The sequence below is a fragment of the Nyctibius grandis genome, chromosome 31 (assembly GCF_013368605.1).
Source record: "Nyctibius grandis isolate bNycGra1 chromosome 31, bNycGra1.pri, whole genome shotgun sequence".
Taxonomy (NCBI): Eukaryota; Metazoa; Chordata; class Aves; order Nyctibiiformes; family Nyctibiidae; genus Nyctibius; species Nyctibius grandis.
The window spans coordinates 2,145,301-2,159,703 of record NC_090688.1 but is presented as its reverse complement, the minus strand read 5'-3'; the positions used below and the strand labels follow the sequence as shown (position 1 = coordinate 2,159,703).

General features: G+C 48.9%; 1 protein-coding gene and 1 long non-coding RNA gene across 4 annotated transcripts in view; both read right to left on the bottom strand.

Annotated features, from left to right (window-relative positions):
• RFX2 (regulatory factor X2) overlaps nucleotides 1–2,610 on the bottom strand; it is a 61,529-nt gene extending 58,919 nt beyond the window's left edge. Inside the window, exon 1 of one of the 2 annotated variants that reach the window (XM_068420447.1) lies at nucleotides 2,527–2,610. The gene's annotated coding sequence lies outside the window, so the exon portion shown is untranslated. The remainder of the gene's footprint in view (nucleotides 1–2,526) is intronic. The other variant, XM_068420448.1, reaches the window with a different exon arrangement.
• Nucleotides 2,611–3,875: 1,265 nt separating this feature from the next.
• Nucleotides 3,876–14,327, bottom strand: LOC137674762 (uncharacterized). Of its 2 annotated transcripts, XR_011049857.1 has the most exons (6): nucleotides 14,195–14,327; nucleotides 10,554–10,639; nucleotides 6,682–7,105; nucleotides 5,800–5,928; nucleotides 5,491–5,566; nucleotides 3,876–3,988 (listed from the first exon to the last, which is right to left on the bottom strand). It is a non-coding gene; the product is annotated as an uncharacterized lncRNA (long non-coding RNA). The 2 variants fall into 2 exon arrangements; XR_011049858.1 differs by lacking the exon at nucleotides 6,682–7,105.
• Nucleotides 14,328–14,403: the final 76 nt, after the last annotated feature.

Genomic DNA, 14,403 nt, shown 5'->3' with positions numbered 1-14,403 from the left:
GGTGATCCCATCCCTCCCTCCCACCCTTGCTGTGGGGGTCTCAACGGGACACATACTGCCAAGCCCCTTGATGAACACGGGCCTCCATTTATACGCCAAACCTGCAAATTTATACACCAAACCTGCAAATTTACACGCCAAACCTGCAAATTTACACGCCAAACCTGCAAATTTACACGCCAAACCTGCCAAGTGCTGTTTGAGAAGGCAGATCTGATGCTACGGGAGAATTTGCTGCACTGGGCCATGACCACAGCACCCAGCGCGTTGCCTGCACATCTTCCACCCTCTCCGGTGGCTGTAGCACAGCGTTGGGATTTCACACGCGCTCAGACCCTTCCACAGCAAATAGAGCTGGCACGCAGCACCCCAGGATGGGGACACGGTACTATGAGAGGAATTCATGAGATGCAAATGGCACAGCAGGGAAATGCAAAGCAGGGACTGTCTGTGGAAGCCCCATGTCTGACGGACCTGGCTCTTGCATTGCTCCGTAGCAGTGGATGCTCTTATCAGCATCCAGGAATGCGTTGGGATCATTCCCGTTTTGCAAAAAGCAAGTGGGGGACAAAGAAATTCCCGTTGTCAGCCCCTTTGCTTCCTTTCGTGTGCACTTTCACCCTTAAGGCCAAGATCCTGCAGTTACCTGAGAACGCAGATTCCAGTTGAAAAGGTAAGTAAGTACCTCACCCTTACTGGAACAGCTTTGAGAACATGAACGCTAAAGGCTTAAAACAAAAAAATAAAACCAGAGCACGCCCACATCTGTATACGCCGAAAGGCAAATGCAGAACATCCCACAAAATTCAAATCAATTCCATGTCCCTTGGGAGAGAAATATTGCGAGGTAAAGAACCAGTGGGATGTGTTGGGGTTTTAAAATATGAACTAAGATTTTTAAAATGAAACAATGAGCGTTGCTAATGGAGCCGCCGCATCCCAGTCCCGCTGTCAGATATCCAATACCCAGAGTTTGGTCCTACAAGGGTGGTTTTTCCCCCTCACCTGACTTCAGCCATCTAGAAGTCAAACATCCAGCTTGGCTCATCCTACATTCCTTCATCAGATACCTTCAACGGCTGATTCAACCCACCTTGAAATCGGTAACCACGGGAGAGCCTTCGAGGATGCCTTCCCTTCCATACTGCCTTCCACTAGACATACAACTTTAAAATAAAACCTGAGAGAAGACTGAATTCATCTTAAACTGCACGCAAACTCACGCAGAAAGTCAAACAGCAGAGGCAAAGAAGGAACCGCAGCCTTTGGGAGCTTAAGGCTTCTATTTTGAGACTGATTTTTTTTCTTTTTTTCTTTTAAGCAATTACTCTCTGTTCTCAAATGATTTATAAGTGAGATGGAGAGTTGAAAAGTTTGGACAGAAGCGGCTGAAAAAAGCCTTGGCTAACAAATGAATCTGAAGCTGAGCATGGTCCGTTCAAGGATATTCCAAGCCCAAAAACATAAAGTAAGTTTTTACAAATTATTTATTCCACTTTACTCTTTAATTAGTAAGATTTGCTTCTTTCAACAGCAAAACAAACAAATAAAAAGACTTTAGAGTAGTGTCTAAGTCAAAGAATGGAAAGATTTAATCAGACTGCAGGAACTCACCCTTGAAATAGGCACATACACAAAATGCTGCTTTAACAGGAGATGAGTCTTGTTTCACAACATACTTTCTTCAAAACAAACAGGAGAAACCAAGTCCAGAATAGACGGCAGATGCTTAAAAATAGGTCTTAGTGCAATTTTCGTTCGTTTCTAAGACCAACAAGAAAGGAAGCGCTGGGATTTCAGAGCGCTGGCAAACTAAAGGGATGAGCTGGAGTTAAAATCACCCCGAGTAAGACTAAGAGGAGTAGCCGGGGTAAAACGGAGACGGAACAAGGCATGCGAGCTGCTAAAAAGGAGGGCAGAGGGGCTGGCTGGCCCGTGTCCCCTCGTCCCAGCTCTCACCAGGCACTCGCAGGCCTGGGGGGGGGACGGAGCCCGCCGGGGTCTGCAGCAGCCGAGGAGAAGTTGGTGACCGCGGGAGCTGCTGCCCGCTGCCCCGCCGGAGGGATGCGGTGTGTGTGTGACCCCCCCCGCCGCGCCGGGGCCGCCACGGGCACCGCCACGCCGGATGCCAGAGGGCGGTTCGGGCTCCCGTTCCCCGGGCAGGGCGCGGAGCGGGGCCCGCGGCGCTCCGGGCGGTGTCCCCGGGCAGCAGCAGCAGAGGGCGGGCGGGGGAAGGGGGGGGAAGTGTCGCCTCCGCCGCTCCCAACTTTCCGGGGCCGGCGCGGGGAGCGCCCTCAGCCCCCGGCGGCACCGCGGGGCGGCGGACCCCGGCGAAACGTTCCGAGGAGCGAAGCCTGCGGCCGGGACGGGGCGGAGAACCGGGACGGGGTGGGGGAGTGTCCCCGCCTCACCGACCCCCGCGGAGACCGCGAAGAGCCTCAGCCCCCCCCCCCCTCCCTATCCACCCCACCGCGGGCCCCCTCAGCGGGCGGGACCCCCGCGGCCGGTCCCCCCCTCCCCGCTCACCTGCCCTCCCCGCCGGGCGCCGCGGGCTGCGCTGGGCTCCGGCCGCCGGGGCCGCGCGTTGCTCCCGTTGGCAAGTAACAGTCTCCAGGGCTACGGTCACTATGGCGCCTGGCGCCGGGTCTCGAGGCAACTGTTGCTACCCTCTCCTCGCACGTCACCGCCCAACCCCGCCCACTCCGCCGCCGGGCGCCGCTGTCCATTGGTGACCGCGGCTGTCTGTCGCTGAGAGGGCGGGACGCGGCGGGGATTGGACCAATGGTGGCGGGGAGGGGGCGTGGCGGAGAGTTGGCGCGCGCTTTGGCGCTTCAGCGTGGGGCGGAGTGCGGGGGGGGGGGAGGGAGGCGAGGGGCCGCCGTGGGACGGGGCGGGGCCGCGGGGGGGGGCGTGAGACGGGGCGCGGGTGGGCACAAGGCAGCGGCCGCTTCGGTATTGAATTAAAAAAGTTAATTTTTACACTATTAAATGTTAATATTAATTATTAAATATTTATTAAATATTTTAAAATATTTATTAAATATTTCTTAAATCTTTATTAAATATCAAATAATATTAATTAGTTCCCGTTGGCTCCAACAGCACCAACCCAGTGCGCACACGGGCAGGCTCGTCGTTTCTCCCAGTTGCCGCTGGTTTCTCCCTACCTGAGCTCTCCCAGTTCCCCATGACATCAAACCGTTTCCATAGCGACCGGCCGTGAAGTCACCACCAGCCAAACTGGGGGGGAAAGTGGGGGAGCTGATGGCAAAAGAGGGGTCGGGGGTGCTGGTTGGGTGCAAATTTTAGCAATAAAAGGGCTGCAGCAGCAGCAAACGCGGTTTCTGGCGAGTTCCGTGCGGAGTGGGCATCTGCCGGCTGCCGGCACCTCGGGAACGGCTCCCAGCACCCACGCTCGGCCGTGCAGCACCCAGCCACCCCACAGATATATAACATATATTTGCACATGTGTAGCCTGACAAGGCTTTGGGGTACCGCCCCGTGGGAAACCCACACAGCATGCAGATGTAACTGATGGTTTTATGTTGGTAGCGGAGAGAAGATGAAGCCGAAACTATAGTTTCTGGTTGCAGAGAATTGCAAAAGCAGCAGCTACCCCTGCGGTGAGAACTGGTGTTAGCCAGCACGGACATCCCCGGCCCTCCTGAAAGCGGTTCGGGCTGAAAACTCAGCGGATTTCAGGTGGAGTTGCCTTGAAGTCTCTTCCCTGAGCGACCAGGAGAGACTTGAAAAATCATGCTGGGTGAAGAAGGGGATGTGTAGCCTTAGGCTTACGTTTCCAGTCTGGACATGACCACCCGGCCTCGCCAGCAAGGTGGTGGCAGGTGTCCTAAACGCATGCAGACTAAAATCTATCCATAAGGATGGCCTTTATTCCTTCATTTGGGGAGGAAAACAAGGGGTTTTTGTAGTGGACATCACAAATTCTGCCCCCGCGGGGTTGGGATGCTCCTCTGGAGACAGATTCCTATAAAAACAAACCAGCATGTACCAACTTTTCCAGGTAGTTAAAGCAACTTCCTTGGAAATTAATATTAAGTAGTTGCAAGGACCCCAGCTCATGCTGAGCCATCTTGTCCCCATCTTTTTGCAAAGAATGGCCAAATTCTCTTGTTTTTTGGCATTTCCTGCAGGCTGAGTTTCGCATCTGTCCCTAAGAGACAGTAAAGGAAACACTGACGCTGCTCTTTTTCATCTTGCATTTGTAATAGGTGACAAATTTAGACATATCTGAAAGTTAACATGGTTCCGTTGTTCAAATTCTAAGAGGTTTTTCTGGCCTGATCCCAGAGTTAACCCAGTCCTATATCCTGGGCAATTCTCTTAAGTTTAAAATGACCGGTAGGTCTGAGGTAGCTGAGACACTTGCTTTAATCACAGGATTACGTTGGTCTCAGTTCTTCTCTATGGTTTTGGAAGCCAGGTGCTGCCAAGGAAAGCAGCATTTTTTATAAAGCTTCACAGAATACTTTAGTTTGTGGGGTTCTTGTTTTTTTTTCCCACAGTTAAACCCAGCAGAATCATCACAATTGCTCTGAAAGATCTTCATTTCAAGATTTCAACGATCATCTCCCTGACATGCAATAAAAAGCTTTTATGATGTATTTTTCCTGTAACGTTTTCTGAAAAGTATGTCCCAGCTTAAGCCAAGGAAGTGTGTGGAATTTGTACCCATGGAGACTCCAATAACACAGCCAGCTCCACACGCCGCAGGATTATTAGTTTTCTTACCTAAATTATCAGGAAAGGAGTTAATGGAAAAGAGAGAGACGGAGAGAAAGTGGCTGAGTGAGGCAATATAAATTGGAGAGACTGGACTTGCCAGTTAGCATTTGGTCTGTCTGCAGATTTGGGGCTGGTGTAGCTGCTTTTGGTCGGTTACTACCAGAGTTACACTGGAAAAATTCACAGTTGTGTGTCTGAGCACCAAGGACATGCCGGGTGAGATTTTTGAGAAGCTCCAAAGAAAAGTAAGTCGCTCTCTTAATGGGTTGTAGACCCCTAAGCCAAGGATATGTAAAAAGATAACTTTTAGGTGAGGGTGTCATTGCTTAATACCAGTAAAATAGAAAAGAGAGATAGAGTAGTTTTGGGGAACTTATTTAATGCACATAAACATCCACCTTCACCATGGCAAGTGGAGACCAGATTAATATTTTTCCCTTAATAGCACCTTCAGATGTATCTGAAGCTTGCTCTGATTTCTCCCCTCAGTCTCTTGTTTTCTAAGTTAAACAACCCCCTGTTTTTTCTGTAAGAAAATTAAGCCTTTCCTACAGAAGCGCTGTGTAAATAGTTATTTTTGATCCTGCAATACTGTGGTCACTTATTCCTGCTTAAGCACCGTACTTTGCATTTGGCCATATTGAATTGCATCGTGTTTATTTTGAGTCATCACTCAAATTTACTACGAGCTTAATGAAATCCTTCAGAAGTGGATTTCACTTCTGAAGTGAAGTGAAGTCTCACCTGTAACATGTTGTTGCAGATCTGTTATCAGTGTAGTTTTTAGGGCACGATTCTCCACTGCACGGCACCTGCATGTCTGCAAAAGAAATGGGAAACACATTCGGATGTGCTCTCATTCTTTCCAAAGTGTCAATTATTGTATGAAACCCACAGCAGAGTTTCCCTGTCTTCTTGTACCCTGAAATTCTTGATAGCACCTTTGATAAAGTCCTACAAACCTTCAAAGTTGGCCAGTTCCCTTCTGGGAACCTAGGGAGTAAATTACAGGGCTGTTATCTTTAATACAGATAATACAAATATATTTAATACCTGTCTGTGACCTCTTGTGTCAAGCTGATCACTGGAATTAATTTTTCCTTCTTTCTTGCAACTGGTTGCATAAGGCAGATCTCATCTCTCTCAGCCTGTACAGTATCGGGGTGGGTCTGGGGGAAGGAGCTGGTGAAGAAAAAGAAATTAAGTCTGCTCACCAAGGAGCACGTTTGCTGCAGCTGTAACACATACCCACAGGAGGGCACGTTCCTCAAAGCAAACTGGAATTCAGCTGCAATCCAATCCCGCTCAAAGGATCCGTTTGACTTGATTTCACTACAGGGAGATTTTGACAAAAATTAGTCTTTTGATGGAAGCAAATGCCCTGCAAAGGTAGTGGGATCCTTTGAAATTTCATGTTTATCCGTGAAAAATACATTTTGAAACCTTAAGTTATTCCCTTGAATGGTTCTACTGAAAAAATTAAAACATTCCTAGAGGATTAAAACCAAGCCAAAACACAAAATTGCCTTTGGGGTTTTTTGCTTAAAAAAAAAACAAGTTTGCTTGTGTTCAGCCCGTTTTAATGGGGAGAATCCCTATTGTTATACAGGTACCAACCCACACAGCACTTTCCCACCTGAAAGCTTTCTGTGTCTGGTTCCCCCCTCTGTCCGTGCTGTTTTTTACTGATGAGTGATCCCAGTGTATCTGGTGCAAACTCTAAGGAGCCTGAACTGGTCCTGTGTCCGTCTGCCCCATTATAAACAGCATCATCCCATGCGAGCTAAGATTGTCTAAACTGCAATAATGGATTTTCTTTTAATATATCAGTGATAAAATTTAATTTCCCAATGATTTTAAATTGTGATGCAGATGGGATAGGTTCTGGTTTTGTAGGCAGGTAGTTGCTCCAGAGAATAGAATAAATCTCCGTACCCACTGCTCCTGAGGAAACATCTTCAGAGGGTCTGAAGCAAACCGAAGCGATGGCTTTTCCTGCGTGGATCTGCCGCATCCCTCGAGCACCGTAGTGTATCGATAATGCTGGGTGAGAGCCTGCTCCAACCACGGCCCCAGGAGTGTTGTCTTCTGCATCATACTTCTCTGAATTTGCTGCTGGTCAGACAACAGCTCCCTTCAGTGCTTTTGGCTGGGCTTAAGAGGATAAATGTGTTGAGTGTGGTTGTGCCAAGGCCGTGCTGGAATTTCCCAGTGGCACCGTGGCACACGTCCTCCTCTGCCCACGCGTCTCTTCACCACGAAAATGAAATCCAGGCTGCTGCTGCTCCAGCGTTACAGAATGCTCTGTCCTGTCCTGACAGCATACCAGAGCTCTGTGTTCCTTCCAGCCCTGCCCAGCCTGAAAGCAAACAGGTGAGTGCTGAAGATGAGAGAAAGAAAAAGGGCATTCAGCCCCTCCCTTGCCCTTTCTTCTGTCTCCCTTGGGTGGCAGCAAGTATCACAACAGTCCCTGGAAAAGGCTTCGAGCTCACCGTTTTGAGGAGGTGGACTTTGAAGATGTTACTCTTCTCAACCTTGTGTCTTCCCCGTAACAAGTTTTTAGCATAGCTAGAAACTCAAATGCTCTCTTCCCCCTCACCCTGGAAATTTCCTTTCAGCAGAATTAAAGGACTAAGCATTTATCTGGAGTGTTACCTGTTTGGTTTGGCCACAGCTGTCTGGAAATTCTGCAAAAAACACTGGGTACAGTCATGGAAAAGACAGTGTACGTGGGGTTTTGTGTGCCACTCCCTGCAGGGAGCTGCAGCCTCCTCAGCTCACAGAAGCTAGAGGAGGATGTGTCCACAACTTGGATGTAATCAAAGATAATCATATTGATATAACTAAATAAACATAGCTTATGTCAACAGCACTTTTTATGGAGACAATGTCAGTGTAATTAAACTCTCAATGACTGAATAGCCCTGGCATAAGGTTTCAGTGGAAGTTCTGTACAATGCTGAACTTCTTTTCTAGTGCAGTGAGTTTAAGTAAGTCTCCCCCCGTTTCCCAGACAATCACAGGCACTAAGAATGATGGGGAGGGACAGAGTAACCAGCAGCCTGGGAGGGAGTGAGGGGCAGGGTCAACAAGCAAAGGGCCTGGGTGATGTGGTGGGATCACAAAATGAAGAAAACAGTTGAAGCGGCATCACCTTCAGCACTTGCATGTGAGCAAAGAAGTGCTCTAAGGCACCGTCATGGAGAAATCTCCAAAACCATTTCTAGGAAGTCAACGTGCTGGGCTGCCTCTCTGAGATGCCTGTGCAATCATGCTAGTGGCATGGGGAATAAACGTGAGGGGTTGGAGACCTGCGTGCAGCTGCAGGGCTTCCATCTGCTTGGGATCATGGAGATGTGGTGGGATGGATCCCATGACCAGAGTGCTGCAACAAGGGGGAAACAGGCTCTTCAGGAAGGAGCTCACCTGGGGATGGGTGAGGATTAAAGAGGAGACAGCTAAGGGTGGCATTGTAGTAGGTGTTTGTTACAGGTTGTCTGACCAGGAGGAACCAGGAGGAACAAGTGGCTGAGGACCTCTACAGACAGGTAGGAGCAGCCTCATGTTCACAGGTACTGCTCCTCATGGGGGACTCCAGCTGTCCTGAGAGCTGCTGGAGGGACAGCACAGCAGGGCACAAGCAGTCCAGGAGGTTCCTCGAGATTATCAGCAATGATATCTGCTAGGGGTGAGGCCAAGGAGGACCTGCCTATCTTGTGAATGTTTTCAATGTTTCAGGTCACTTCTTCCATACTGAACTGGGACAAAAAGTTGAAGTCTTGTGGAAGTTTGGAACCTAAATATTAAACAGAAAAGTTCAGCTTGTTTCGGGAACATGCTCATGACTGTGAGCATTTTAAAGTTCTGTAACTTTTTTACTACAGTGAGTTTATGTTTAGAAAACACAGAAAAATACTAAGTAGCTCTGTGGATTATTAACATTTCAGACTGAATTACAGGTGCATAGGCCTTGCACCGCACTCCAACTACACTCAACCATCAGCAGCAACTTCTCTGCTTGTGTTGTCTCACAGCACACAGAATGGTATCTGGATTCTGTGCAATCAAGAGATAGAGCATGTTTCCCTGCTGCTGCCTCTTACTCTGGTTACACATTCATCCCCTTCCTGGTTACAACACAGTTTGAATGGGGAGGACAGACAGGACCCAGCCTTGTTCTGCTTTGGGCTAGACCTGCCTGGTAAACATTGCAACACCATTGCAACAAAGACCCTTGGCTTGGGAATGGGGAAGCAAGCCCGCTGTTCTTGTCCTACAGCAGCGAGAGAAAAGATGTGATCCTTGTGTTTATTGAAGTTCTGGAGACACAGCTGGTTTGTTTTTCTGAGCAGCGTGCTGGAAACAACTCCCCTCCTCTATATGTAACTTCTGTATGCATCGCATTTTGGAGCAAACGGCTTTCCATCAAATTCTTTTGCAAAAGTGGAATTAGCTGTGGGCATAAATAGCATTGCAATTTGGTTTTAGCTTTAATGTTCAGAGGATATAGGCAAGACCTCCGAAGAGCTGTGATATCTAGCATCAAGCTAAATTATTACATAGGCTAGAAAGTGTAATTCTCCACTGCCTTTCACATCATACTACACTTTGTATGTTGCATAGAGCAGTGGACAGCCTTTGCCTATACTGTGTTGTTTCAAAATCCACTCGTGTGTGGGTTTTAACAAGTATTAAAGAAAATAAAAGGTGTTTGTGCCGATGACAGACAGGGCAAATACTTTTTGCTCCAGTTTTATTTATGAGAACAAAACTGCAGAAGAGTCATGTTATTGCAGACAGAGGCCAGTTATCAGCTGGTGTGTTCTGGTGAAGACTCCTTGGCTTTGTTGAAGCTATGCTGATTTGTGACAGCTGAGAGTTGGATATGGATCTACAGCTTAATCTGGTGTGGGATTTTAGTGCGTGTGTGTCTTTTTTTGGGGGGTGCGGGGGTGTTTTTTGGGTTTTGGTTCGTTGTTTTTTTTCCCAGAGACCTACAGCTATTTGCTGTAGACCCTTTCACATGACCAGAAAGATGTTGCAAGTCCTTGGTGGGAAAGATAACATGACCTGTTTAAGTTTAGAAATGACTACGCTATAAACAGACTCTTCTGTCTCCCTTCCTTCCTTGTGACCGCGTGTTTAGCAGCATATTTTCTCAGTGCATTCATTCTCCTCTTGTTGAGCTTCATGTGGAAATTGCTGAAATAGTGTATTGCCCCCCTGCACCCCGTTATCTTTCAAGTCAATGTCCTGAAGTGCAACTACATCTCGGGTTGAGTCACTTGCTGCCAGTGACTCTGGAGTTGGAAATTTGTGAGTGTTACCAGAGGAATGCTAGCCCAGAATAGCTCACAGATCCAGTGCCAGGGCTGGGCAGGAAGGGGGATAAAAGCAAAAAGTTGTGTAAACTGTCTTGGGTCATTTAGGCGGGCAGATATGACTTGTTCCACATGGGGAATGATTAAGCCGAAGAAGAAACTTATTTCCACCCTGTGTCCACAGCTGTATGAAGAGATGATTCTTTACTTGAGGTAGGAAAGAACTTGCAAATGGTATTTCTTGTGTTTCACCAGAAAGCGGTGTGATGTTCTGTAGATCACAGGAAACCTGCGGCCAAGATGAAGAAGAACACAGCTCTCGGCAGCAGCCAGCCTGTGCCTCACCGACAAACCAACCCCTGTCAGGAAGAAGTGTGCTGTCTGTACACCAGCATTTCTAACCACAAGTGGGTGATTTGACACACACAAACCTAAACTACCATGACCCCAATCTGCATTTATCCCGGGCCTTGTCAAGGCACTTACCCTACTGCTCTTGTCTTGTGAGGGATGCCTCTGTCCTCGATGGCATCTTCCTCCACCTTAGTCTTCTGCTGCAGCACGTTAAACACCTGCAAATGTCAAGGTAGGGTAGAAATATCAGGCATCAGAGAATCATTTAGGCTGGAAAAGACCCTTAAGATCATAGAATCCAACTGTTAACCTCACACTACCAAGTCCACCACTAAATCATGTCCCTAAGCACCACATCTACACGTCTTTTAAATACCTCCAGGAGTGTGTCTGCACTCAGGAGAAGGTGACATATCGCAGTAGTCAACAAGCTGTAATGTCCCAGGCATAGACAACCAAGATGCTGCTGTCCTACTGTAAGTGATCCAAGCAGACTGTTAACTGGAGGTTTTATCAAAATCACGCATGTATCTGCATTTTCAGCCTGCTGCAATATCTGGGTATCCTCACCATAAAATTTACCAACAGGAACAAAATGGATTCTATGGAGTTTTTGGTCCTCCCTTCGAGATCAAGCCTGTGTTATCAACATAACTCACCAACATGCCCCCCTCTCTCACAATCTTGTGTCACAAGCACAATTTAAAGGTAATGTGAAACTTTGATTGTTAAGAGTGACTCTGTAATGGAAAAGCATCTTCAAAGGGGAAGGGTTTTTAGCATTTCTTGAATACTCCGTATTTGCCTGGTATCTTCTGGAGCTTGGTCCACAGTCAGACTCTGTAACAAGAACTCTTTCCCCAGCTCTCACACTTCGTGACCTGCCTTTTCTAAGGGCAGCAGATGTGACAGCTTTTCAAACCTGTGTCAAACTACAGTTATAACTTTATACCAGTATTTGACAACTTATTTTATTTGGATAATCTATATGAACACTCTAACGTGGGCTGGCTGACCATTTACACAGCGCATTTCAGTTGTTAGGTCTGCTTTCCAGAGCCAAACCCCAAGGCATTACGCTTGCTTATCTGCTCCTTTACTGTAAAAAGCTTTGCTTTGGATGTTGATCTTGGCACGAAACGCACCGCAGCGCACGGCTGCTTCTGCAGAGCTGCGTCGATTGGTGTCAGATGCGAACTGCCCTTTATCCCCTTTGGAGTCCCAGAGGGTGAAAGGATCTATGCAGACAGTAGACACTATTAGACTGTTCTTCACTTGCCTCTCTCCTCCCTGTAGCCAACAAATGCACGACTAAGACATGTATTTAATGCTTTTTTCCCCCCCTTTTTTCTTTTCCCACATGCCAATACATATAATTCACACTGGCTGCAATTTTCATGGCATGAAAATTCAGTAAGATCAATCACGAGCCGTTGATTGGAACAACTGATACCTGCAAAGACTTCCCAGTCTCTCTTGGCCTAGCCAGCTATTGCTAAAATCCACCCCAGGCGAGCGATTCTGGACTGTGTTAATGTTTCCTGGAGCTCCTTGGGCCTCTCTGCTTTTGGTGCCTCAGAAAGTGAGAACCCTGGAACTCCACTTGAGTTAATTGCTAGTAAATATAGAGCCAGCGAAGGTGATACTTGGCGCAGTCACTCCGGTGCATTTACTAGTTCAAGCATAACAGCTCCACGTTTGTTTATCAAGGGCTGGGCTGTGCTACCACCGATCAATAATTATGGTTCTCATAGTTACGCCAAGGTATAAGCTGATCCCCCACAGGCCGCGAGAACGGTCCCTCTCCTCCCTGTGGCAGAGTTGCCTGAGGACCATCTGCACTTCTCTTTGCTCTGGTCTGGTCCTTCACCAGTAATGATGGTCCTCTTTGGTCCCAGAACCGATGGGAGTTTTGCAAACACCACGGTATCTACCTTTGCAGTGATGCAACCCCAGTTTGATAGACAAGGACACTGGGAGCACAAAAAAAGCAGCTTGCCCAAGGTAATTTGTTGGCTCAGGGCATTGCCAAAAATAGAACTGGTTACTCTTGCTACTTCAGTTAACCTTTGGGTTATGCCACTGAATCTTTTCTTGGTTCGCTGAGAAGTATGTGCCCCTTGCCAGCACAGCAGGTACTGGCTAACGACCAAGGCATGACTGGGGAAAGAGTGTTAGTGGTCTGCTGAGTTTATAGATCTCTCCAACTTTTGTTTGTAGCCTTGCTCTTCAGAATAAATTTGCCATGTGAATCCAAACAGAGCCACGCAAGGGATTTGGACAGGCTGCAGAGAGGAGCAGACGAGATAGCTGGGACAGGGAGGGGAGTGCAGTGGAGCTGCAAGGGAAGGCTCAGGCTGCAAGAGATGGCAAATAGCCAACAAGGCAAGAACTTGGGGGTGCCTGGACCTGCAGACAGCACAGTGCAGGGCTCCCGGGGCTGAGTTGGTGCTCACCATCTCACTGTGCTGCTGCTGTTTTGCAGCTGCAATATTCTCAGCGCTGTTCTGTCCTCTGCACCTGCTGCTGCTCCAGCTGCAGCCCTGAACTTCTCTCATCACATATTCCTTAGGTTTGCTCATCAACTAAACGGCATGAACCGTTCCCTTCCCATCCCGTGGGAGTGGGGAATATCTCTGGGCGGTGGTGGCGGGGGGGGGAATTTGCAGGGAAAACCTCAATGTTTAGGAATTCTTGGTCTGCCCTAGCAAAATAGCAGCAATAATTCATCTGACGGATACAGCTGTTTGTTAACAGGATAAACAAAATTCTGGCTTTTGTGCAACTTTATCAGCTAGAAACAACTGAGAACAGTTAGATGATCTACCTGATCATAACCTTTAAAAAAAATATAAAAATGTGCCACTGGACTTCAGTTTAGGTAAGTAAGACCCAGCGAGGGCAGGAGATGGTGGAGCTGCCACCAGACCACCGGTTCTGCCTCAGGTCTGGTAACAATGTGCCTGCTGCCACCACGGCCAGAACCGCCCAATGCTTGTGCCTGTAACGCTGTTCAGCACAGATCCAGCCCGTTTCCTTCACTCCTGCTGACTGGAAAACAACAGCGTGGGGCTGTTTTTTTGTCAGGACCAGCCTTCTCCTCTGCTGCAGCACCTCAGCTGCGAGCAACCATTGCACCGTTTATCTTCCTCTCGCTTGTATTTCTCTGTGCTCGGTGGAGAAAACCGCACAGCTGCGTGCTGCACACGGAAACACCTCATGCTTCCAGCTGCTTCATGAAGGACATGGAGCTGTTGGAGAGAGTCCAGAGGAGGCCACGGAGATGCTCAGAGGGCTGGAGCCCCTCTGCTCTGGAGACAGGCTGAGAGAGTTGGGGCTGTTCAGCCTGGAGAAGAGAAGGCTCCGGGGAGACCTTCTAGCACCTTCCAGTGCCTGAAGGGGCTACAGGAAAGCGGGAGAGGGGCTTTTGACAAGGGCATGGAGTGACAGGATGAGGGGGAACGGTTTTAAACTGAAAGAGGGGAGATTGAGAGGAGATCTTAGGAAGAAATTCTTTGCTGTGAGGGTGGTGAGACCCTGGCCCAGGGTGCCCAGAGAAGCTGTGGCTGCCCCCTCCCTGGCAGTGTTCAAGGCCAGGTTGGATGGGGCTTGGAGCAACCTGGTCTGGTGGAAGGTGTCCCTGCCCGTGGCAGGGCGGGGTTGGAACTGGATGGTCTTTGAGGTCCCTCCCAACCCAAACCACTCTGTGATTCTGTGATTTCTGAGGTGCAGCCGCGCTCACCGCTTTTGGGGTGACTCGTGAGGGGACTTACGCCTCTCCCGCCGCCTGCGCTGCCTCAGCCCGTCCTGCGCTCAGCCTGCGGGAGCCGCGGTGTGCTCGGAAGGGCCGCGGGGCTCGGCCCGGGGCCGACGATCGCTGCTCAGCGGCTGCCGGAGCCTCCGAGCGCGGCCCCGCGCCGGGGCAACGACCGCGGGTGACCTCCGCCGCGCGGGCGGGGGAAGTGGGCGGGGCTTCGCCCTT